The sequence below is a fragment of the Adiantum capillus-veneris genome, chromosome 24 (assembly GCF_014529385.1).
Source record: "Adiantum capillus-veneris isolate H3 chromosome 24, ASM1452938v2, whole genome shotgun sequence".
Lineage (NCBI taxonomy): Eukaryota > Viridiplantae > Streptophyta > Polypodiopsida > Polypodiales > Pteridaceae > Adiantum > Adiantum capillus-veneris.
In genome coordinates this window covers 2007664-2034604 of record NC_140954.1, presented here as the reverse complement: position 1 = coordinate 2034604, position 26941 = coordinate 2007664, and the positions used below count along the sequence as shown (strand labels likewise).

Below are 26941 nucleotides of genomic sequence, written 5' to 3'. Positions count from 1 at the left end.
CTACTAGCATGCAGAAAACAGACATCATTTGATACACTTACGGCCACAAATAGCTTGTAGATGCGTCGGCGTGTGCACTTCGTCTCACGTGGAATGCTTGGCGTTGTCGCGTAGCTCTCCTCGAGCCTACAACAATGGTGTAGTCGGATCTCCAATGTGTTGAGCGAGCCAGGCGTAGCGAGAGGATAAAGCTCACGCTCACTCTCTTTCTCTCTCACACACAGAAGACGGCAGCGCTCAATTTTGATTATGATAAAAATCTTTTTTACAAAATGACCTTTGTATTTACAATCTGGAAGTGCCATTGCACCCCGGCTTCTGAAACTAGAATAACTACTCATTACAAATGATGTTTATAGCCATAATCCGCAGCATTTCATAACTCGCAAAAGATAAGACTTTGGTACGAAACTTGAGTTATGTTGTGTTGTTGACCCGGCGGTCAACATAGGTTTATGAACTTGCATTAGCCTAAGGTCATAATTGATTGCTTGTGTTTCATGCATAAAACTAAAATTTCAAGTGGTTTAATCTTCACAATAGTGTAGGTGTATTTTTTGCTTTATGTTGTCTAGTTTTTGACTATGATTCACCCATCTTTTAGAAGCAAAGAAATCACTTTGCATGATTGTTCATTGTACTTCATGTTTTTATCCTTTGTGGCCTTTGATGCTCATTACTTGTTCTTATGTTTTGCAACTCAACATTTCTTCCATGGACTTGCTTTCTACCATGTCACCTTGTTTTGCTTCACCGGCACACGAGGACGTGTGCCAAATTAGGAAGGGGGGAATGTTAGCAACGGCTAACACAGGCTACAACGGTTATACATCAAGCGAGAGATATGCTATGGATGTCACAATATCTCCCACTCACTTTGTATAAGTCTTGGGCTCAATGGGAGTTCCAAAGTTGTATATGATAGGTAGAGGCTCAAGCTTAAACCCATAGTAAAAAGGATTGTGGTGAAAGCCTTTATGCAAGGAGGCTTCATTCTTGAGGATCCACTTTTGAGAGCTCTCTCTCTCTCTCTCTCTCTCTCTCTCTCTCTCTCTTGTTCACTCTATGGCCTAGCCTTGAGCTTAATGTGCTTAAGAGGCTAGTGCTAACCATTGTAATTAGAGTAAGCTCTCCTTGATTAACTTAATCCTTATTTTATCATTAGTCTACTTCTTCTCTACATTTCATTATGTCATGAAGTAGTATTACACTCTCAGTATTCTAGGTTTGAGAGAGGTATGTACTTCTTGCTACTAACCACTCCTATTCTTCCATAACCATTTGATTTGTGGGATTTAGCATCACTAATTAGGTTGATTAAGTTCGGTCTTAATCTTGTACTTAGTGTGTGTGCCCTATTGTTTGTTTGTGTGTAGATAGGATTTATGAAGCTCTAACACCATTCACCTCGTGTGTGTAGCTAATGATCAAGTGCCGTGATTGACATGTGGTAATTAGTGCGTGCTTATCATTAGTGTGCTTGGGGTTTCTAGTCTATGGTAAGTCGGACTTCGGTGGACTTGATGTGTATAGGAATTGTTTGATTAGTGATTAGAGTATGTTTAGAGTTAGTATTGCCATGCCTAATCTCTACTTGCATTGGAGAGGTGATCTCTTGAATCCTCTATTTTTATTCATTCGATGCTCGTGCTTCCATGCCCTAGCCGGGTTGCCGATCCACGAATTTGATAATTTTGTGTGGGTTGCGATTAGGTCGTGCTACAACGCCTCCCAACATAAAGCAAGATCTATGAGATTCTTGTAGAAGGTGAGCTTGTGATCAGATACAGAGAAGAGTTTCTCATTGTTGCAACCGACGAGTTTCGCATTGTGCTGGTGACAAAAGTGTAAAGAAATTGGTATAGACAACATTGCTTGTCTTGTGGTTTCATTGAGTGACTCCAGCTGAGCTCAACACCAAGATTGTAATATCTACCCAGGCTTCCTCATACCGCACGGTGTGCTCTATGTACTCTAAGGCAAGAATTTGCAGGTGTTTGATGCGGTAGAACATGGAAGCCTTGGGGACAAGGATGACCATCAAGTGGGAGAGGACTCATATTGACTGGCAAGTCGATTGCAGACCAATCTTTTCCATGATGTGCATGGTGCTAGGATAAATGTCGAGGAGTGAGATGTGCATGCACTATGATTCCATCAATGCTGGACTTAGCGGCAATGAGCATCCAGAATACCCTAATCTCCACTTGCTCCTCTTCCATTCGACAGACAAAGAACATATCCAAAAAGGCCTCACTGATGTTGCCTTGGATGCTTTTTGTGTCTTCAAGCAAGCAAGAACACTCACTGATCAGCCCGTTTTAAAAACAAAAAATCGATCAAAAGTCTTCAACACTCGAACATGAAGGACGTTATGTCAACCGTGTGCAAGACAACCCATGCAGTTTAGATTGCGAGAGGCTGGGTAACTTGAGATGTCACAGGACAAACCAAAGTCAAATAGAGAGAGAGAGAGAGAGAGAGAGAGAGAGAGAGAGAGAGAGAGAGAGAGAGAGAGAGAGAGAGAGAGAGAGAGATTCCATTATCGTCCTCAAAGGTCAAATATGACCTATGGGACCAAAAAATGTGTACAATAGAGGCTCCTCTATCTAAGAGGGTACAATGTCTGCAATGACACGTGTAGATGTGTGGTGGTGGTGGTGGGGGGGGGGGGGGGGGGGGGGGGGAGGGGCTAGTGGGGTGATACAACAAAATTGTAGCAAATGTTGCTTATGGAGGTAGGGGTGGCTAAGGGGGAGGAGGGGGATGTCGGGTGGGTTTCTTGTTCAAAACTCCTTAATGATGGCTCTACCACCACGATAGACAGCGTACTTACCTGCGGCCCGTGCATCTCGTACCTTCTGCAACTCTTGCTTCTTTATCTTGAGTTGGGCGGGGGTTAGAGCCTCGCTAATCCATATGGTTGTGCCTTGAGAAGACGCGTTTGCTTTAAGAGTGCCATGCGGTCCTCTTTGGTCTTGAAAACAAGGCTCCCTTGGTTGGTGCGGGGATCCCGATCGACAAATTCGATGGTGGGAATGTCAAACTTGACTGGTTGGATAACATTGTTGAGCTTGGTTAGGGTAGTTGGAAAATCATCATTCTCCTCTCACCAGGAGGCAGGCAATCCACCGATGCGTACAGTCAATGCAAGGCCTTCTCGATGACGACGTTCTTGTAGGCACTCCTCCACTTTGAAAGTGATGGTAGGAGCATTTGCTTGGATTTGGGTGCCTAATGAAGCCACATTCTGGGTGAATATGTGCTCCACTTCTTTGACCTTTGCTAGGATGCGGTCAGTGTCTGCTAGCTTCTGAGATTTGAGCAATTGGAGGCGCGCTTCTCGAGGGCAGCCAGACGCGTTTTGAGTTCATCATTCTCGTTCTTCAACTCCTTGACTTGGGCTTGGGAGCATGTCTATTTTGGGGGTAGCCATGAACGACTGGGTCTTTCTCGGCGTTGAGGATGCAACACCAGTGTTCTTGACATCGTTGGTTTTGGCCATCGTTCCTTTAACCCGATAGAGGGTTTTCTTGGGTGGGAATGGCTGTCAACCGAGGCAACACTGTCTGAAGCCTAAGAACACAGGCCTAGACAATGAGACTTTTCTTGGGTGGGAACGACTATCAGCCGAGGCAACACTGTCTGAAGCCTAAGAACACATGCCTAGACAGTGAGACTTGCAGGCCTGAGGTTTTCTTGGGTGGGAACGGCTGTCAACCAAGCCAACACTGTCCGAAGCCTAAGAACACAGGCCTAGATAGTGAGACTTGCAGATGGGCTCAAGAGCCGAGGGTCGATTGGATTGTTGTTGTGTGAGTTGAAGAGACGGGCAATGTCGTGATCAAGTGAGAGACGGGCTGTGTGAGTTGACAGAGACGAGCTGTGTGAGTCGGCAGGGTCGTGAGAAAGCGAGAGGGTGCAATTTGGAGAGCTACAAGGCATGGAGAGTGGGGGATTTCCTCAGCGAGGAGGGCGAGGCTTATGGAGTAGCCATGGAAGGCTAGGTGCCGCCCTCACACCCAGCGGTTGCAATGTTGTTCGACACTTGCTGTTTAGGGTTCGAAGAGAGAGAGAGAGAGAGAGAGAGAGAGAGAGAGAGAGAGAGAGAGAGAGAGAGAGAGAGAGAGAGAGAGAGAGAGAGAGAGAGAGAGAGAGAGAGAGAGAGAGAGAGAGAGAGAGAGAGAGAGAGAGAGAGGGATCTCAGTCACAAGGGTAGCATCAAGAGACCACATGCTCCCTACGCCCGAATGTGCACCGCGGTACAGGAGCTCGAGGATTGGTTAACCATGTTGAAACCTGTCGAAACTAGTTCGCGTCGGCGCGGATAGGTTCTAACAGGTTCAACATGCTTTAGCAAGGTTATGAGTATGCTATGCAAAGCACTTTTTTTTAAATAATCAACTCGTGAAGACCATGGATGCCTTGAAAAAACAAAAAATAATATCCAGTGCTCAAAATATTTTTTCCAAAAAAATTGACCTACATATGAATAACAGTACAGGTAAATTGAATAAATTTGAAAGTTTTTGCACTAAATGTTTCTAAATTTTTAGGTTTCCTCACCTTCAAATTTATACTTTATATGTAAAGCTCAAAACTTGTAGGTGGGATTACACTAAACCCAGGTTTAAACTAGTCTAAACTAGTCCACACGGGTGCGAACCGATTCCAACACAGGGTGGTGCCACTGTCGACGGCAGTGGATCTAGGCAGTGCTTTTGATTTTTTTTTAAATAATTTTTTTTTATAAAATCACCTTTGGGGATGACAAGATGGGGTAGTGTGGAGAGCCAGAAGCACTGGGAGTAGGGGCAATGTTAAAGTAATCTTCGTAATAATTGCAATTGCAGAAGCCAATTGAAATTTCAATCCACAATGCAATACCTTATTTGATTTCAAACATCTTAAGGTTGGCTCAATCCACAATGCAAGCTTTTAAAATTGTCCCTAGCTTAAGGGAGAGTCCTCAGAGGGTTGCTCTTTTCTCTCTCTAGAGGAAGCCACTAGAGTTTAGACTAGTGCGAGGTTTGTGAAGGCTTATCAATTAGAGATGCCTTTTAAAGTCACTCCTCTCTCTCTCTCTCTCTCTCTCTCTCTCTCTCTCTCTCTCTCTCTCTCTCTCTCTGTGCACGTGTGTGTGTGTGTGTGCTGCCCATTCTACGCTCACTTGGGCACATGAATCTCACCCTTATCTCGGTCTCTCCAATATGTTGACATTTTCCAATTATATGACAACCCTCGTTGTGGATATATATACTGTTCAATTGTTGTCACTGGGGTTGATTGTGCATCAAGTTTTTTGACAAATTTTGGTGCTTGAGATAATTTTCTCATCTCTACTGATGCAGGAGTAAGAGGGAAGAGAGAGGGTGGCATCTATAGAAGGAGTGGTTTGGGTCATGGAATGCAAATCTCTTTGACTATATTGGGTTCTATGGCTTGAGGGTGATGGCATGTGGCACATATAACTATGGATTCTTTCATGAAATTATATGCTACACTTATTTTTCATGCTCCTCGTGATAGATTAATGCCGTGGGAAGTTGCATGCTTGCACCAGGTAGCCTGATTATCCTTTTACTATTGTGCTTATCTTCTATAGTTGCTAAAGGTTCAACTTTGATGCAAGCATAATTGTTGTTTGTATACATGGCTGATGTCTACTGATGTGAGCATTTAATCCTTATAAGCTTTTCTAGAGAGAACATGCACACACACAAAAGCACACCCATGGAAGTTTACTATCAATGAAAGTACAACAACTGGAAATGATAACGTTCTTAAGATGATATTGATTATTTTTTTAATCATTTGGAGCTTTGCATGCAAGCGTCATGATTTTTCTTGATAACATCATTTTTTGTTGTTATGCATCATTTTACATAGAAGACACTATTGAGACGTGGGATAACTAGTGGAAAGATATTAACAAAGAATCGGAAGATAAGTTGGTCTTGCAACCACAATTAGAGTCATTGTCAGGAAAAATGTTTTATGCGTGGGAAGGGAACCACTAAGCATTGGCATGGCAAGCAACAATAAAAGAAGTGTTCCTGCAAAGTAAAGAGAAGCATTGTAAAGTCATATGCACAATCATTGACCCTACAAATGTTTATGAGATTGTTTGTTTTCAAATTTGTAGCACATGAACTTGTGAGTGGATTTTCCTTGTTTATTCATCGCTCTTATGTTTGATGTTGTATCATCAGATGATCCATTTATGTTTTGTTTAGAATGAATACACATGCACTAGTATCATCTCATCTTCGGGATGAGTTGATGAATTGTGAATTGGTGTTGATCAGGAGGACTATCTCCGAGCATTGCCAGAGAGGGATCAAAAGCTCATTGATACTCGTCACCAAAAAAACAAAAACAAAAGAGGAGAGGAGCCATGGCATTCCCTTACATGAAGATATCTTGCTATGCTCCTTTTTTTTATGTGAATGGCTTTCAAATTAAGAAAATTTTATTGTTATTTTCCTATATCTTGTGGTGAATAGTAGTACTTGTTTGTTTTAAAGGTTCAAATGTCAAAAGAGCTCCATACTAAACTAGAGAGCAAGAAGTGTGTGATGTCTAGCGAAGAGTTGAAACAAGAAGAGTCAAAGATGATGAGTGTGATTCAAGGTGGCATCTCTTTATTGATGACGAGTGTGATGACTAAGTATCCTCTTTCTCTCCCTTTCTGGGGTGAAGCAATGTCTACAAGTAAGTAGATCCTAAGAGGCACACACACGAACAATGGCCAAACATCCAGACAAAATGGGAGCCATCAAACTAGAGACACAAACAACACAAGAACTCAAGAAAACAAGAGTATCTCCAGGAAAATAACTCAAAAATAACCTTTTTTAAGAACTTGCTCTTTTTATTTTTGTCGTTGGGAAAAAATCGCTCATCATTTTGTAAGACTCTATGAAAGTGGTTCTAGTGGGTGGTTCTCTTGTGTGAAAGAGTAGTAAAACAGCACCATTTTTCGTACATCGCTCCCCAAGGAGTAGAAGTTGGTTCGAGCAGTCGAGTGTCGATGTGTGTAGCAAATACGGCTGGACCGATCGCACGGATTTGGCTATGGCGAACTTCTTCTTCTTGCGTGGTATGTAATCTGGCTGCGTATTTCAACAGTAGCGAGCGCTTTCATTTATAGTGAGACGTTAACGCGCGCGCACACGCGATCTCTCTCTCTCTCTCTCTCTCTCTCACACGAGAGAGAGAGAGAGAGAGAGAGAGAGAGAGAGAGAGAGAGAGAGAGGGAGATTTCTCTCAACTTGCAGCTAAAGATCTGAATATTGTGAACTCTAGAACCTGCTGTAGTTGACGTGATGTAGGAAATTGTGTTTCTTATCAAAGTGAAAGCATGGATGAGGGATGTCGGAGGTCGAATTTGTGATCTGCTTTGTTTGTAGTTGTTTACCAGAGAAGGGTGAAATTTTTTGAGCTTTGTTTTGTTGCTTTTACATATTTTAATAGATACTTTTCTTGATCAAGGGGGCCTCTTCAGAAATATGGATAAGGGAATTTGGAGGTCGAAGCTTTCCTTTTTTTGCAAAACTACAAGCTTCAACCTTTATAATCTCAAGAGTGTAGACTCTGCTTGTATCCGTGATCTGCTTCCTTTCTTTCTCAAAGTTGTAGATTGGAGAAGAAGGGGTTTTGGCAGCTTTACACGATTAGCTTCATCAATTAATTGCTTTGTGCATCAATGACATGGTCGAGAACCTTTTTCAAAAGGTGGAGGAGTTATTGCTTCATTCTTAAGCTTGTGTTTTTAGCATAGTTACCAGGAACGGGAAACCGGAACGGGAACGGGGAACGGGAACGCGGAACAAAATGCCATTCCCTGTTACGGGTACTCACGTTTGAAACACGAAACGGGGATTCGGAACGGGAACTTGGAATGGGAACGGGGAACGGAGACCTGAAAACGGCCATTCCCTGTTACTATGGTTTTTAGGATATAAATGCGAGGTTGGAATTAGAAAGAATGGGGTTTGGGTAAACATAATAATGTTTAAAAGCCCATAGTATGGGGTAATTGGTGCTGATGTGGCATTGTATTCAATGCACCCTCCATTTATTGGGTCGTGGGTAGTACGAGATGGATCCCTATGTTGGGAGCTAGGCCCTCTTGTAAATTTACCAGTTGTGCAAGGCAGAGCTGAGCCAGCATTTTGGCCCTTGAGATCACCATCTGTCTCTCTCCTTTTGAGTAGCATGCGTTCTCTCTCTCTCTCTCTCTCTCTCTCTCTCTCTCTCTCTCTTCGCGGTCTCGCTGTGCAACATTTTCTCTATTTATTTCAACCTGTGTTCTCTTCTCTCTCATCACCCTCTCTTACCCTTGTAGCGTTTTTTGTCAATGCAGGTTGTAGGTGAGGCCATGGTCCTAGGCAGAGATCCACTCGTGCAAAGGGCTGTCCACAGTGGTGGGCTGATTCGGAGGCTGTTTCCGTTTTGGCATGTGCGAGTTTCTGCGGCTGTCTATTGATCGATAGTCTTCTTCATTAGTTTCAAACGCAGTCATCATCCAATTCACTTGCTCCACTGCCCCTTTGACATGGTATCAAAGCGAATGTGTGCTTAGGAGTTCGGTTGCTGGTCAGTGCACGTTTTTGGTGCTTATTTTTTTTGCGACAAAGAGGAGTGTCCGATTGGTTGCTGTGTGCTGATTTCAAGAGCCCTCTTGGTCCCTACCCGTATTAGCCAACCTACACAAGACGGGCACCACGTGCCAATAGAAAAGAACAGACTGAACAGATTTTTAGCACTTCAATAATAATTGAAGAGAGAGAGAGAGACGACACGCGACACGGAGTGGTGGAATTCCACCCAGAGAGTATTGGCCCCAAACCTTGGCGCCCCTTTCGGTATTTCTTTATATTGCATCAACACAGTACAAGCCAATACTCCAGACTCTGCACCTTCTCCAGGAAGCATGCAAGAGAATGAGCCCTTAGCACATATTTAAAGGCCCTTGGCCTATGAAAAGCAGTTTACATGAAAAGCCTTCAAACTCAAAAGCTTCTGGTCCCAAAAGTGATGCCAAAAAGTTGCCAGCGTAATTTACAAAAATCCGTACAGCCTGCCACGTCATCGGCCATCATAATTTTCGAAAATCTACCACGTCATCAGCAACTACGCAATTTCTTGTGTGTGTGTGTGGGTCCTGCTTTATTTCCTTTGTCACTTGGGGCCCCATCGGACGGGGTTCCCATAAGTTGGTAGGACTTCTTCTTCTGTTACTTGTTCTTCTTAGGGTTTAGGCCCCTCAGCCGACATCTGCAAGTTGGCTCCCTTCTAAAGGGCTTTGACATGTCAGCAACTGCTGACAGAGTATTACCCCATTCTCAAAATAAATTGGGAATAAACATCCAGCATGAGATTGCAGCTAATTCGGAAAAATCAAGAGACCTTGCACACAAGCTCTACAAGAGAAGAATAAGGTGCTATAGAAAACCACCAAATAGTTGTCCTGTCTGTTGTGCATTGAACCACTAGAACTGAAAGGAAGTAGGCTGCGGAAACTAACTCCCAAGCTAGTTCCACATCCCGCTTTGAAGGGAGAACACGTGGATCATGGATAATTGCCATAACTTCCCAACAGTCTCTACGTGTGTAGCTGGATCACCCAAGGTACGTGAATTTGAAAGAAAATATACCAGTGGAATCTAGAACCAAAATTGGGAGCATCGAGAAGAACATCTCCACTTTTAAGAATCCCATGGGTGATTGTATCTGGTTCCTAGTTCAAGAAGGACCACTATCCACTTGTATGGAGCAACATGCCAATCTAAGAATAAGAGAAATAGGTGCTTCTCCGAAGATATTCTTTGGGTTTTTTGATTTAATACTTCTTTTATTGCTAGGCTTCATGATGGCTGAGTCTGCCCTTGATCTCTGGAGTCAAGACAGAAACTCAGTACACTGAACTTTGTGTTGATGTATGTTCATGTGTGTGTGTGTGTGTGCGTGTGTGGTGTGTGTTGTGTTTGGGAGCATATGTTAGTACCTAGTACTATACCCACTATTGGGCACTGACGACATTAGTGGGGATGTTGTGGTATTTAGTGAATACTATGCATGATGGAGCTGATGGTTGTCTTGTGGGTGACTACCATGGGTCTATACCTTGCACTTTCCTTTGAATTTGGGCTTATCTTGGATTCATCTAGGTATATATATTCTCCGGGGATCAATCTGGAAGATAAGGCACATGAATTACTGCTCGGATGCACTGGGAAGAGCAACGTCACACCATAAAGAGAATAAGTTTTACCATCCATTACTAGGCACGCAAATCCGAAAGGCGAAGCAACCACGGAAGTGACTAAAGAAGAACATCCGCCAATATACTAACTGCACTGTGGGCTAGAGCACATCATCCAAAGCTACAAGAAGCGGGTAAGGAAACCAAGGACGCGTCTGGCAAGCCCTCTGAAAAGCAATCGACATGAGTGTGGAGAAAATCTTGGCGTTCTTTTGTTCAGGTCAAAACATATTCGACCTTCATTCTCTCCCCAAAAAAGTGAGTAAAGAAGTTGAAGTTCATCAAGTACAATCTTTGAGCCCTTCATTTGTCAAAGTCACTTTCTTGGCCCGGTAGTCAACCACAGTGTTGTTCTTGTGGTACCTAGGGATTTCGAGTAGAACGTCACAACCTTCCAAGGCAATTACGTAAAACTTCTCGTGCCCTAAACACCCCTGTCATTGCAAACGAAGTTTGCCAATGCTCGGTGTAATGGCAACATCCCGTCCGGGTGCCACTCGAACTACCTCCGCCTGTGGCCTTAGCCTAACGGGCGTAATTCCAAATCGAGCCGCCAATTCTAAGGAAGTTGGCCTTGGCTCCTTCAAAAGAGCTTCCTGATCTTTCCCTTTGCCCTAAAAACGGCAAAGTTTGTACTTTCATTTATTTAATTCGATTCGGGTCCACGCAATATGGTACTAGTTCTGCTTTTTATCTGCCTTTTCTGCCACGCCCCTCAGCTGCTTTAGAACTTTCTGGCCTTTCTTCATCATGTTCATTCAGTGCCTTTTTAGGGCACTTTGCGGAGATATGTCCAGTTTCCCCGCATCCAAAGCACTTCCCTTCCCTGATGTAGCGAGCTCTCTCCTGAGGAGTGAGCTTGGGTTGTTCATCCTTCTTTTCTCGGTTGCTCTTTCTCTTTCTACTTTCATTTGTCGAAGTCTGTTCGGCTCTTTGTGTCATGATCTCATCGGTGGGGTAGGTCAAACTGACTGAGTGAATGGCAAAACCCCGTTTTACATGACTCATCAACTCCTGAATGGAAGTTGACTTTTGTTCCAAGCTGTGATCTCGGATCTCTGTAGGTAGACCCAAGGTAAACCGCTTAATCTGTTCCTTGAATGAGATCTTCTTAAATGAAGAGGCGGGTAGAAAAGAACTCCAGAATCTCTCGCGATAAGCATCCACTGTATCCTTCTTGGCCATCCGAAGATGGTTCCAAGTAGTTCGTATATCACGTTCATACTCTCGAGTCAGCCAAGAAGAAATAAAAAGCCTCTTGAATTTCAGCCATTTAACTGGCGCAGTCTTGTTTAATAGAAGCGTGGATCACCAAGTTCAAGCATTCCCCTTAAAGTAAGAGGCAACTCTCCAAATCTAAGAGTGCTTTGAGTAATGTCCTCCCGCGAAAGCGATGTCAACCTGCTGTACAAAAGACAAAGCCTTCAAAGCATGTCTATAACCAGAAAACGGGTCAAATTTTATTGACTGTCCACCTTCCTTAAACTCTCGGACTTTCTTGCTTTTGTCTTCTAGAAAGTCATACTGGTTGGCTTTGTAAAAATTCTTCTTCTTTGCATAAAAGTTGCTGTCATCAGAGTCCGAACTGTCTGTAGACGAGTCCTCTGTAGAACCGTCAATCATGGGGCGAGATTTAGGCTTCTTTGCCTTTTTCTTACCCTTGCTGAAGCGTTGCTTTTTGCTTCCCTTTTCTGCCTTTTCTGTCTTCTTCGCTCGAGTCAGATGAGCTAGAAGAACTGTCATAAGAAGAAGAAGAAGACAGAAGAAGAACTGGGTACTCCTTCAAATCGAACACACTTCTTCTGTTTCTTTGCCTTTTCAAATGTCGACTGATGACCCAAATAACCCAGGAAGTGAGTGCCTTTCTTTTGCTTTTTGTCGTGCTTTTTATCTTTGTTTTGTGCATCAAAAAGCTGAGCAATTCGTGCATCAACCACCTCTTCTAATTCTTGCTCTGTGAACATCCTGGGTGTAGGAGGTTTCTTGAGAGCCAGTTTTCGGGGTGGTTTTGTGGTCTTCTGCCACTGAGTGTGCACCTCCTCAAAAGAAGTTTCACTCATATATTTTGCAAATTTTGGATCCTTTGCAAAATTGAGCATCATCTTTGTTGCGTCGCGGATCAATCGTTGACGCTCCATCTCTCGACGCTCTGCTTGAGTAGGCCGAGGCGGGCCATTCTCCTTGCTTGAATCTTCGTTGTGATCCCTTCCCGCATCTCTGGATGCAGAGGGAGTCGACTGATCTTTGCCTGAAGCCATAGGTGCCGCGGAAAAAAAGTCAGGGATCCGATTTTCCGTAGACGAGAAATCGGCCGTGCTCTGATACCACCGTAACGGACTTGGACACTCCAAGGCGAGAATCTACTATGACAACACAAATAACCACTTCAAAACAGTTCACAGTTCACAGTTGATTCGACACTGGCCCGACGGAGTTCCGTGCCTAGAGATATTGGCCCCAAAGTCTGGCGCCCCTTTTGGTATTTCTTTTTATATTAATCTGTGTTCAAAGTACAAGAGTGCGGGCAGGCGCTCACACTCAGACTCTGCGTCCAGATGCTCTGAGTTGTGAGGCCCTGCCTGCTTATTTAAAGAATACAAAGGGATGCTAAAAGCAAAGCCCCCAAAAGCTTCAAAAGTTGAAAATCAAAAGCTTTTAAAAATAAAGCAAAAGCTTTCTCTCACAAGCTCTCTTGAGCCCTAAAATAAAGCAAAAAGCTTCTCTCTCTAACTCTCTTGCGTAGTAAAAGCAAGGCCCAAAAGCTGTCCAAATCTGCCACAATATGCGTCGGAAATCACGGAATTTCGTACTGCTGCCATGTGGCATCCCTGCCGTACATAGCCAACCACGTCAGCTACTTCAGCAGCCATGTCACCATTTCAGCCCTGCCAGAGAGAGTGTGTGTGTTAGGGTTTGCCACGTCACCATTTTGTGACATCGGCCCCAAAGATACTTCAAATAAAATTCCATCAGTCTCTGGTTTGCTTTGTCTCCTCTTTGGTAGGACCGATATGCTTTCAGAAAAGCACACGACTGATGCTCTGATACCACTGTCACAAGACCGGCACCACGTGCCAATAGAAAAGACAAGACTTTTAACACTTCAATAACAACTGAATTGAGAGAGAGACGACACGCGACACGGAGTGGCGGAATTCCACCCAAGAGACTAATGGCCCCAAACCTTGGTGCCCCTTTTGGTATTTCTTTATATTGCATCAACACAGTACAAGCCGGTACTCGAGACTTTGCACCTTCTCCAGGAAGCATGCCAGAGAATGAGCCCATGGCCTCATATTTAAAGGCCCTAGGCCCCAAAAGTAGTTTACATGAAAAGCCTTTAAACTCAAAAGCTTCTGGTCCAAAAGCAATGCCAAAAAGCTGCCAACATAAATCACGGAATTCCGTACAACTACCACGTCTGCAGTCAACGCAAAACGCGGAAATCCGTGCAGTTTTCCACGTCATTAGTCAACGCAAAATCAGGAAATCCGTACAATCTGCCACGTCAGCAGGCCAGTGTGAATTGCGGAAATTTGCTGTTGCTTCTACTTCCTCTAGGGTTTAGGCCCTTTGGCCGTGATCTGAAGGTTGGCTCTGCTCTGAGTTGACACGTCAGTAGTTTGTGACACACACCTTCTAGAGGCCTTATCCAAGAGGGGGACGCCCATTTGTGAGTGTGGGCTGATTTTTGAACTTCATAAGTGTGCTACAGAGTGTGTGTTAGTAATGGGTGCAAGAGCTTACAACTTTAATGGAGAGTTTGCCTTCTCCCTTGCTCTATGTAGCGCGATGATTTGCTCTCGTGCATCTCTCTCTCTCTCTCTCCTTTGTATATGGTAATGCAGTTGGGCTTCTTAGATGACCATGTATAGTTCTGGGGGTTTTATGCGCGTTTACCAAGGCTAGAGCCTTCTGTACAAGAACCGGATTAGCTAATTGCTAATCCCCTTCAGGTACGCACGGTTCCATTGCGAAGGAATGCGAAAACAAAGAGTTTTCTCACATGAAAACTTGTCCAATTCACAAGGGAACTGTCCCATTGCATGCTGGAGCTTCTCAGACACGCGTAGACGTGTTTGCTCCACTCAAAAATGAAGCGAAACACAGCTTGCTGTGTTTTTTTGCAAGTTTAGGTTTCGCACCTAAACTGCAAGGTAACGCCAGGGGAGCCTCGGAAAAGTCTTAGGTGCTTGTAGAGAGTTTTCCTGTGAGGAATCTCGTCCAATTCAAAGGGCAAGTGACCCTACAAGTGCGAGAGCTCGAGGACTACCCACAAGAGTGATTGGCATGCAAATCAGAGTGCAAAACAGAGCATTACAGCTTGCTGTAATTTTTTGTAGGTTTAGTGTTTTGGCCAGTTTTGATGCCCACAGGTCTCAGGAGCTTCAGGGAAGCTAGGGAATGACCAAACAGGTGTTTCGGTGAAAATTGGAAACCAAAAACAGAGATTTCAGCGTGCTGTAATTTCTCGCTAGGTTTTGTAAAGTGCTCCAAAGTGCGTGGAAAGTCATTGATTACTTGGGATTTTGTCCGTGGAGACTTCTACTGTGGTTATGTTGCCAAAATCGCTTTAGAGTAGGGGAATTTCAGCCCGATAAAAGTGGGACAACTTGTAGAAGTCTACAAGTTTTTCTCAAGTGTAATAAGAATAAAGAAATACCGAAAGGGGCGCCAATCTTTGGGGCCAACAGGGTGTCGTTTGCTTGGGAGCACTCTAGCTACCAAGCCGTGGTTTGTTTGAAGTGTTGAATTCCAGTCACAGGCTTATTTGTGAAGTTCCTTTGTGTCGTAAAGTTAAAGAGTGTAAAGATTCGGGTAAAAGCTAAAGTCTACCGCCTTACGGGCCCTTTTCATGGTTCCGTCGTCGAGATAGAATCAATTTTTCCCCAAGTAGTTAGCCTTCGTTGGTTTGCGGCGAAGACACAAAGCACAAGAACTTCGAATTGCACTATGACCGACTGGACAAATGACGCCAGGGAAGAGGGTTCCTCTTTGCAGTACAGACAGGTTGTACCTCCAATGTTCGAGGTTGGCAAGAGTTCATGGCCACCATTGTCTGTGTCTTTTGTTGATGTGAATGCTCCACAAGTTCAAGGGTTTATGACTGGGCAGCTAGACGAGGATGCGTTCAGGACACAGTTGATCAATGTGTTTTGTCGGTTGGTGTAGAATCCTAGGTTTATGGAATTTCTGCAAGTGCCACTAGTGTCACAACAGACAAGGCAACTTTCTCGTGGAGGAGAGCCCGTTGAGGCTCAAGCCCAGGTCCCTTATGCGTCCCAATAGGGCATGGAGCACTTGCATGTTGTGGAGTCAGCTGGGGCTCCAAGGCAACTTTTTAATGTCCATGAACATGTGCTAGGAGGCCAATTCCACAAGCCTTACCAGCTCAGCCAGCCACCTTTCGGAGTCCAAATGTTAATTTAAATGGATAGGGAACTAATTTCCAGGCTATGCGTCAGGTTTTTTCACCACCCACGGTGCATCCGAGGTATTTCGGGGGTGGATTAGTGTTTGAGAGCATGGCTGGTTATGCGCCTGGAAACCAGCAGTACATGCCATGAACAGTCTTTGGGGGTATGCAGGGCATGATGCCAAACCCCATGTATGGTAACATTGGCATCCACCAAGGGTTTCAATGCAATAGAAGTGTACATCGTTTGACAAAAGTATGAAGGTCTCATTAAGTCATTTGTACACATGTTTGACAGTTTTTCTTGTGGATACGTGCGATGGAAAAAGGGTGATTACCACACTAAATCATCTATGACATGTACAGTCACCAAATGTATTGTGGTGTTACCTTGAAGCTTTTGGTTTACAACCCACGTATTCCCCAACTCAAGTCACTTTAGTAGAGCTGTCACCAGCGTGTGACTACTATCTATCCTTTTTGTTGATTTCTTTCTTATAATCTATTTACTTTCACTTTTTGGAAACACTAACTGCCCAGCATTGCATAGCTAGTGTGGAACTGTCCAGAGGGAGTCCATGCCTGAGGGCAAGAGAGCACTAAAGTTGGACAAGGACTATGGTTAGCCAAGTGGGGTCATTGACTAGCCAAACTGGAATCCTTTGTTACAGAGGCTACATTTCAGTTCTGGGTGTGGCTGCAGTGTACAAAGAGGGTCAGATGACCTAGAAAGATACAATGGCAGCATCTCCTAAAATTTAGGGAACTGCTATTTTGGGACCTGAAAAGTCATTACCTCCGGAATGACAAGGGGAACATTTTCTTACTCTGCCGTGAAGTCAACTGGGCAACCGGTTGGGAGATTTTTAGGCGGCAACCTCGAAACGGGAAAATGCTTGTAAATGCGCCAAGTGGCACATTCTGGTGTACTGGCGCTGAATTTTAAGCTGGGAGAGGCTCATTTTCAGATTTTGTGACAGGTTAAGAGCTGTGGAGTGCTTGCTTTCCCTCCTATGTACAATGCGGTGCTAGGAGTGATGCCCTGCACGCTACGCACTGCCCTCTCTCTCCTCTATGGCAGTATGTTATGCCCCACTAGTGGGCTTTTCATTTGATCAATGTACAGTTGTGTGGGTTCATGCGCGATTGCCGAGGCAAGAGCCTCTTGCACAGGTACTGGATTAGCTAGCGGCTAATCCCCCGCAGGTACAGGTGAATTCGGAGAGGTTTCACGCCAGAAATCTCGTCCGATTCAAAGGGCAAGTAGCCCTACAGGTGCGGGAGCTCGAGGACTTGCTACGGATGCGACCGGCACGCGAAACGGAGCCCGAAACAGTAAATTACAGCCTGCTGTGTATTTTTGCAGGTTTAGGGTTATGGCCCTAAACTGTCCCTAATACCCCCAGGAGGTTCGGGGACGCGAGGGGACCGCTGTACAGGTGATCTGGCGCATTTTCGGGGCTGAAAACAGAGAATTCAGCGTGCTGCAGATTCTCGCCAGGTTTTGCAAAGTGCCCATATGCGTCAGGAAAGTCATTCAATGCGTGGGAATATTGACTGTGAAGGGTCCTAGTACAGTTATATTGCCGAAATCGGGCCGGAACAGTTGAAATTGAGCCAAGTTTGTGCGGGGCAGCTTGTAGGGAACCACAACGTTTATTCCCTCTTTTGAATAATAAAGAAATACCGAAAGGGGCGCTTAAGTTAGGGGCCAATTTGGTGTCGGTCTACTCATACAGGTGCAATCTAGCGGCCTGTATCCCTCTCCCCTTTGTTGTGTCTTGAAAGTACAGGTAGAATAGACGACTAATAATGGGTGAAAGCTAAATCAAGGTTTGAAGTAAAGTCTACCGTCCTTTTTGGATTGTACAGGCCGGTTTTATGGTTCCATCGCCGGGATTAAATCACTTTTTCCCATAGAAGTGAGCCTTGGTCAGTTTGGGCTTGAAGACACAGGGGATCATAGACGAGACATAGGGAATTGCAATTATGGCTGACAGACCATATGATGTGACTAAAGAGGTTTCCTCTTCACCTGTCAACAGACACATGAAGTGGGTGAGTCTTCAAGACCACCACAGACGGATGATGATATATTCAGGACCCAGTTGGCTACTGCTGTGGCTATGTTCACACAAGTAATGCAGAATCCGAGGTTTTTGGCCTTTCTGCAACCTCCTCTTCCGTCTCAGCAAGTTGGGTCACTGGATCATATTCAAAAGCCTGTTAAGGCTCGAGCACAGGTAATTCATACTGCACAGTCAATGGAAACACCTGTACACTTGACGGAGAACATGTAGTCTCCACAACCTGTGCCTAAGGTGCAAGAACAGGTGGCTGAGATGCGAGTCTGTCAAGCTGTACCAGTTCAGCCCGCCACCTTTCAGCAGCCTATAGCTGGTTCTAATGGGCAGGGAAGCAACCTACAGGCTATGCAACAGGTCTTCCCACCACCTTCAGTACACCCTGGCTATTTTGGAGGTGGATCGGTATTCCAGAGCATGGCTGGTCATGCACCTGGAAATCAGTTTTACACGCCAGGAATAGTGTTCGGGGGTGCTCAAACAATGATGCCTAACCCCATGTATGGTGTCACGGGCATGCTACCAGGGTTTCAAAGCACTCGGGGCCAATTTGGGATGCCACAGACAAATTTTGGTATGGCTGGAATTACAAATCAGCAGCCAAATAGGGCATTTCCAGGTCAACTTAATTACGGTCAGGGAACACAAATGAACCCTAACAGTGTTCCCATGTTTCAGTCACTTCCATACGACAATTTAACGCCGCTGGAGAGGCCAACTCCGTACAAAGAAGGTGGCAAAGGTGTGACTTTCACGACCTTTACAGGGTTTGATGACAGGAAGAAGGCTCTCTCATTCCTCCAGCAGTTTGACAAGGCCTATGCAGGGGGAAACTTTACAGAGGCTTCAAAGGTCCGCAAGGCAGCCACTTTCTTGACAGGGAATGCGGGACAATGGTGGACAACTTTATTGCTTCAAGGGCAAGCTCCGTCCACATGGATTTACTTCAAGCAGATTTTTGCAGCAGCATGGTTATCTGATGACTTTGAAGCAGATGTCATGACAGAATGGCACCAGCTTAATGGTGCCACTTGCAAGAATTTGGATGATTACAATCGGAAGTTTTGGAAAGCTCTACTTCCAGTAACTTCCTATAGGTTTGTGCCATTGACAGAACAGATTGAAAAATACTGTTGTGGCCTACCCAAAGGATTGAGAAAGTACTGCACGAAGACCAAAGTCACTACTTTGACGTAGCTCATCGAGGTAGCAAACACTGGCAATGGTTTGCTCAAGGGAGAAGATTGTGAATTCAATACTGGCGTCAAGGAAGGCTCAGCCAAGAAAAATTCAGCGAAGAAGTATGTTTCTAAGGAGGTTCCTAAAGTGACTCAGGAGCCAGCCAACGCAGGGAAAGACATAGCTACGGCTGAATCAGAAAAGGGACTAGCGAAGAAATAGAAAAGACGTTTTCCTCGCAAGTCGGAAGAGCAAAAGAAGGTCCTGTGGTCAGAGAACAAATGCTTTATTTGTGAGCAGCCTGGCCACATTGCTTACAACTGTCCTACAAAGAAAAGGCCAGCTGATTCTGAGGACAAGGAAGACAAGAAAGGAAAGAAGCCCATGGCTGGTCTAGTGCCAGATATGGTGGGCAACAAGCCAAATTCAGATGCAAGTGAGCTTTGCAGAGCATGGGGAAAGGTCAGGGATCAAACAATGCTTATCTTCTTTGATCCAGGTGCCAAAGCCAACTTCATTTCCCCAGAATTGGCTTCAAAGTTGGGAATCAGACCTGAAGAGATGGGGTATACAGCAGAGGCAGGTTTGGCATGTGTCACCATGAGGTGTATTTTTCCTGTTGCCTTTCGTAAATAAGTATTAGATATATTTATTTTATTTTTACTTGTTTGTCCCAAAACCCTTGAAAAGGTGCAAGTGGACATTGCATGGCCAGTGTGAAACGGCTGCAGCCAAATGGGTTTCTCACATCGGGGATCTAGGTCGGTCAGACAGGGACTGCCCGGGCCAGTTAGCACTGAATTCTGATGAGTATGGAAGCTCGTGTGCGCCAAACTGGAATTTGGGCCACTCGTCAAGTCACTGCAACTTTATAAGTTGAAAGGGGCCAGTAAATTAACCCACATTGTAGATGTTGGTCAAATGGTAGTCTTCAATGATGGTCAGGAGACCGATAGGGACGCCATGGAAGCATCTCCTAAAATTTAGGGAACTGCTATTTTTGACCGGAAAATGTGTTCGCGTCATTAGCTCTGGAATGACAAGGGGAACATTTTATTGCTCTGCTGCCAAGTCAACTGACGCACCAGTTGAGATATTTTTAGCAGGGAAAGCCCAAACTCGGAAACTGGGCGACGTGTCAGCCTGTGAGTGATTCTGCCACTCTGGGAGGCAAAAACGAGCTGCATATCAACAAAGGGGGCGCCATTTTCAGCCTCAAGTGGATTGTAGTAGGTACAGAAGCTATGGAATGCTTACCTTGCCCTCTATGCACATTATGGTGACGGGAGTGATGCCCCGCACGCTACATACTGCTCTCTTTCTCCCCTACGTACAGTATGTTATGCCCCACTAGTGGGCTTCTCATTTGACCTATGTACAGCTGTGGGGAAATATGCTTTCGTGCCGAGGCAAGAGCCTCTTTGCACAGGAACCGGTGTAGCTGGCTTGTGCACCAAAGCAGGTACACGAGAGGGTGATAACCTCTCGATTGCGCAGTAAATTCAGCATTGTACGCTTGCTGTTTTTACTCTATTTTGGGGCTGTTTTGAGCCCAAAATGTTTCCAGAATCAAGGGGCACTTAGCCCAAGGTGCAGGGAACAGTGCAGGGACAGTCGTGTGCCCAAATCAGGTCAAAAACAGGGCTGAACCAGAAATTACAGCGACCTGCAATTTACTGTTTTGTGCTCCCGACTGAGGGAATATGTCCGTGGAACAGGGGGCCTACCTTAGAAACTGATTCGGATTGATTTCGGTACTGTTATGTTGCCGAAATTTTGCCGAATCTGGAGCGTACTAGCTGGATGCAGGTGTTGTCTTCCATGGGCTCTTTTTGTAATTCTCTCTAAATTAAAGAAATACCGAAAGGGGCGCCAGTCTTTGGGGCCTACAGGGTGTCGGTCTCGTGTGCGCAGTGACATTCTAGTTGCTGGACGCAACTGTGTTCTCTTCCCTTCTCAGTGCTCTGTGTAAAGTTTACAGGTAATTGAAATAGTACCGCCCTCTACGTTGTACGGGCCGGTTATATGGTTCCATCGACGGGATAGTCACTTTTTCTTCAAAAAGTGCAGCGTTGATTGTTGTGGGTGAAAGCAACACAGAGCTTGTCGATATGGCAGAGAAGAGAGACCAAGTACCTGAAGAGGATCTTCCTCACATGGCACAGAGAAAATTCCTTCAACTCTTCAAGAAGAGGACAGGTTGTTTAGAACTCAACTGCGTTGTTGCATGGACATGTTTCAGCAGTTGGCTAACAACCCAAGGATGCAGGAATTCTTACAGGCTCCGACACAGGGTTTTCAGCCTCCTACACAGGGCATGACTGAGCCGTTGCAGGAAAAGGAGATTTCCAATGCGCAGAGGACTCATGATGCTCGAGGGAAAGCCCATGTGGTTGAGCAACTAGCGGTGTCCAATGATCCAAAGCAACTTGCTTTAGCTGGACAGGAACCGTTTGTGAATGGTCAAGGGAGCAATGAACAGGCTATGCGTCAGACCCTTCCATTACCTAATACTTATCCTGGTTATTTTGGAGGTGGTTCAGTGTTTCAAGCTATGGCTGGACCTTCCACAGGTTATATGCCAGGGAATGTGTTCGGGACAATGCAAACAGGCATGGGTAACCCTATGTACGCGAACATGGGTGTCCAACCAGGTTTTCAGGGTGCCTATGGCCAGTTTCGAGTGCCTGGAACACAATTTGGTATGGCTGGTTTTTCGCAGCCATACGTACAAAATGTAGATATGAGGGAAAACAATTGATGTGAGTGCTGGAATGAACACTCATGGAGCACCACTGTTACAAGCACCTGTTTATGATAATGTGGCTCCTTTGAGTCAGCCTAAGGATTACAAGGAAGGTGGGCAGGGAGTGAAGTTTGAAACTTTCAGAGGAACTGAGGACCAATTAAAGGCTTTGACCTTCATACAACAGTTCGATGCAGCTTATGCTGGAGGCAACTTCACGGAATCTTCAAAGATACGCAAGGCTGCCACTTTCTTGAAAGGGAATGCGCTTCAATGGTGGACCGCATTGTTGAACCAAGGTCAAGCCCCAACAACGTGGGTCCAATTCAAACAACTTTTTGCGCCTGCATGGTTGACAAACACTTTTGAAGTGGATGTGATGACGGAATGGCACGAGTTGAATGCTAAACAGTGTGCGGATCTAGAAGAGTACAATAAACGGTTCTGGGCCGCACTGTTGCCATTCACCTCTTACAGGTTTGTGCCTTTGTCAGAACAAATTGAGAAGTATTGTTGCGGATTGCCCAAGAAAATCAGGGACTACTGCACAAAGACTACTGTCATGAATATGTTTCAATTGATAGAGAATGCAAGAGTGGCCAACAATCTGTCGAAGGGAGATTCCGATGGATTTAATAGCCACAAGAAAGGGGCCTAGGGCAAACAGTTTTCAGCCAAGGGCAATGTTGCAGCAAAGCCTTCTGAGTCTCCTGCAAAGAAGCCCTCCACTGAAGAAGCTGATACGTCCAAGAAGTAGTCTAAATCTTCTTCGGAACGAGGACAAGGACAAAAAAGGCATTTTTCTGGCAAAACTTTTCAAGAAAGGAAAGCTCTTAGGGAGGCCAAGAAATGCTACATTTGTGAACAGGAAGGACACTTTGCAAATGAGTGCCCACAGAAGAAGTCACAGGATAAGGATGACAAGTCAGACCATAAAGGGAAGAAACCAAAGCCGAGTCCAGGACTTGTTCCAGATTTGGTTGGAGATCAGCCAAACACAGATGCCACGGAGCTGTGCAGAGCTTGGGGCAAAGTTAGAGACCAGACAGTGCTTGTTTTCTTTGATCCAGGAGCCCGTGCAAATTTCATATCACCAGAATTGGCATCAAAGTTGGGCATTCGTGCAGAGGAGATGGGTATGACAGGCGAAGCAGGTTTGGCATGCCTAGGACATTAAGAGCCTGTTACTCCCATTCTGGGAAAGCTTCCTCTACACATTCAGAGCTATGTGGATGCGGAAGAATTTCATATTATGCCGCTTGAGGGCTGTGATGTGTTATTGGGTATCCCATGGTGTTACAGGTTGCATGCTATGGTGGATACTTACAACAAAAAGATTACTCTTGTACATAGAGGAAAGACTCATGTCCTTGATGTAAAGCTTAAAGGCGAGTCTGTTCCAGTTGTTTTTGCTTCTGCTATTTCATCTGTAATAAAGAATCATCTTTCTGCGTACTTGATCTTTGCAAAAGAAGTACCTCAAGTTGTATCTAATTTGTCTACCTTAGATAAAGATAGGTCAACTTTTTTGGGTGGTTTCAGTGATTGTTTTTCGGACTCTTTGCCAGGGGAGTTACCTCCTGAGAGACCTGAGGATCATACTATAGATCTTGTGCCAGGTTCTAGTCCACCGAATAGACCACCATACAGGGTTAGTGCAGCCCAGCAGAAAGAGATTATGGGTCAGGTCAACGAGCTTTTAGAAAAGGGGCCGATTCAGCCCAGTTCATCCCCTTTTTGTTCGCCTGTACTCTTAGTGCAGAAGAAGGATGGTTCATGGCGCATGTGCATTGACTATCGCGCCTTGAATAAGAATACCATCAAGAACAGGTTCCCCATACCGAGGATAGATGACATTCTTGATCGGCTTGAGGCAGCGTCATTGTTTACAAGAATAGACCTAAAGAGCGGGTATCATCAGATACGCATTAGACCAGAAGATGTCCATAAGACTGCGTTCAGGACAACATTTGGTCTCTATGAGTTTCTCGTCATGCCATTTGGTCTCACAAATGCTCCTGCCACATTTAATACAATGATGGACAGAATTTTTAGACCACATAGAAACTTCGTGGGTTCCTTCTTTGATGACATGATTGTCTACTCAAAGTCTGAAGAGGAGCATAGGGATCACTTGACCGTAGTTTTCAATGACCTACGCAAGAATAGGCTACTCATTAATGCGAAGAAAAGTGAGTTCTTTTTGCAAGAGATTCACTTCCTTGGGCACATTGTTTCAAAGGATGGGGTACGCATGGATCTCCCTAAAGTGGAAGCAATTAGGTCATGGCCAGACTTGAAGTCCGTACATGACATTCGAAGCTTTCTAGGCTTATGTTCCTATTACAGGAGGTTCATCCGAAATTTTGTTGAGATTGCTTCTCCACTCCATGCACTGCAAGGAAAAGGAGTTACTTTCAAGTGGACAGCCAAGGAAATTTTAGCGTTCAAACACTTGAAAGAGAAGCTGACTTCAGATCCGGTAATTATTTTGCGAGATCTTTCTAAACCTTTTGTGGTTCAATGTGATGCGTGTGGCCATAGTCTTGGTGCAGTTCTAATGCAGAATGGCCGAGTAGTCGCATATGAGAGCAGAATTCTTTTGAAGACTGAAAGGAACTTGCAAGTCTATGAGAAAGAATTGCTGGCAGTAATTCATGCTCTCACTAGTTGGAAACACTATTTGCTAGGGGCTGATTTTGTTGTCCAAACGGATCATCAAACCTTGCGATATTTTCTTACACAGACGAAGTTGTCTGAGAAGCACATGCGATGGGCAAACATCTTGTCAATGTTCCATTTTCAGATTGTGCATGTGCAAGGGAAAAAGAACGTGGTGGCTGATGCGTTGTCAGGAAAGCCCCAAATTTCAGCAGTGTCAATTCCGTACCATTGTGAACTAGACGAAATGAAGACACAATATGCTGAAGATTCAGATTTTGCAAGGATCTATGACCAGCTTGTTGATGGGCAACATCATGAGCACTATATGCTTAAGAATGACTTTCTCATGATGCATGGAAAGTTATGCGTTACTAAACAGTTACGGCCAAAGATTTTGATGGAAAGTCATGCTCCACCTTATGCTGGGCATCGTGGAATTGATGCGACAGTGAAAGGGGTTGAGGCATTTTTCTATTGGCCAGCTTTGCGTCAAGATGTTGACACATTTGTAAGATCATGCTTAGTATGCCAAAAAGTCAAATTTGACAGACAAAAGCAACCGGGATTGTTGCAGCCATTGCCGATCCCTGATAGGCCATGGGAAAGTATAGCAATGGACTTTATCTTTGATCTTCCAAGGACGCAAACAGGAAATGATGGGATTTGGACTATCATTTGTAGGTTCAGTAAGCAGGCCCATTTCATTCCTGTTAGGAAGAAGATAAAGCCAGAACACATGGTCAAGATATTCATGAGCAATATCTTTAAATATCATGGGATGCCTCAATCAATTGTTAGTGACAGGGATCCACGTATGACGAGTCTTTTCTGGAAGGCATTGTTTGAGAACATGGGCACTACGCTCAAGTTCTCTTCTTCGTTTCATCCGCAAACTGATGGACAGTCAGAAGAGGCAAATTCTATTGTCTTGGACCTGCTCAAATGTTATGTCTCAGAGCACAAGGCAACTTGGGAACACCATCTCCCATTGGTTGAATATGCTTACAATAACACTGTGCATACGTCAACAGGTAAGGCACCATTTGAGATAGTGGAAGGAGGAAAGAAAGTCCCGTCCATTTTGCAGACTAAGGACAAGATATTTGAGGCAGACAAGTATGTGTAAGATATGGATGAAACATAGAGGAAGATAAAGATTGCTCTTGAGAAGACTCAGGCTAAGCAAAAGAAAGCTACTGATCGTCACCGTCGTGAACTTGTATTTTCACTTGGTGATTGGGTACTTTTGCGCTTTGAAAAGGCCAGGTTAAGGAAAAGGAAAGGCAAGGAACGCTTGTTTCCTAAGCTCAGTATGCGATATTATGGTCCTTTTCAGATTTTAGAAAAGATCAGCGATGTAGCTTACAGGTTAAAGCTACCAGAAGGCTGGAAAATACATAATGCTTTTCATGTCAGCCTTCTAAGGCCCTTTGTTGGTGATGTGCCAAAGAATATGCTTGATGAGGAACAACCCGAAGTGGAAGAATTGGATGAAATCCTTGTTCCTGAACAGATATTGGCACATAAAGAAAGAAAGGTTAGAGGAAAAGTTGCAAGACGCTATTTGGTGAAGTTCAAAAACTATCCATCGTTGGATGCCAAATGGATGGAAGACTCTGAATTGGTTGATTCACCTCAGCTATTGCAATTGTATCTTGAAGCCTTTCAGATGGAACCCACAGTGACTTGATGCAGCCTTTTTGGAGCAAGGCAAGAGCATGGTTCATGATGCTCAAGAGAGTAGTTAAGCAATTGTATCTACTCTTTCCATACATAATTTAGCTAGAGAAGTTTGTGCTCAAGAGTACACTAGAAGACTTCTATGCTTGATATATGTGTCGTAGCCAGGTTGGTGGGATTGTTTAATCGTCCAACTCTACATTTCCGGAAGCATGTATATCTTGGATTCCCATCATAGAATATATGTGATATCAGGAGATATCCGCATGTATTATTGGCATGCAAGCGAGGTCGCTTGCAATATTTCAAGGGTGGGGTGTGTCACCAGGAGGTGTATTTTTCTTGTTGCCTTCCGTAAATATATATTAGATATATTTATTTTATTTTTACTTGTTTGTCCCAAAACCCTTGAAAAGGTGCAAGTGGACATTGCATGGCCAGTGTGAAACGGCTGCAGCCAAATGGGTTTCTCACATCGGGGATCTAGGTCGGTCAGACAGGGACTGCCCAGGCCAGTTAGCACTGAATTCTGATGAGTATGGAAGCTCGTGTGTGCCAAATTGGAATTTGGGCCACTCGTCAAGTCACTGCAACTTTATAAGTTGAAAGGGGCCAGTAAATTAACCCACATTGTAGATGTTGGTCAAATGGTAGTCTTCAATGATGGTCAGGAGACCGATAGGGACGCCATGGAAGCATCTCCTAAAATTTAGGGAACTGCTATTTTTGACCGGAAAATGTGTTCGCGTCATTAGCTCTGGAATGACAAGGGGAACATTTTATTGCTCTGCTGCCAAGTCAACTGACGCACCAGTTGAGATATTTTTAGCAGGGAAAGCCCAAACTCTGAAACTAGGCGACGTGTTAGCGTGTGAGCGATTCTGCCACTCTGGGAGGCAAAA

General features: G+C 44.6%; 1 protein-coding gene and 1 pseudogene across 4 annotated transcripts in view; both read left to right on the top strand.

Annotated features, from left to right (window-relative positions):
* LOC147425830 (uncharacterized) overlaps nucleotides 1-26941 on the top strand; it is a 57213-nt pseudogene that overhangs the window by 23419 nt on the left and 6853 nt on the right. The window lies entirely within an intron of this gene.
* The window catches only part of LOC147425829 (uncharacterized), a 46330-nt gene continuing 26352 nt past the window's right edge, over nucleotides 6964-26941 (top strand). Inside the window, exon 1 of one of the 3 annotated variants that reach the window (XM_086499287.1) lies at nucleotides 6964-7102. The gene's annotated coding sequence lies outside the window, so the exon portion shown is untranslated. The other 2 variants (XM_086499289.1, XM_086499288.1) reach the window with 2 other exon arrangements.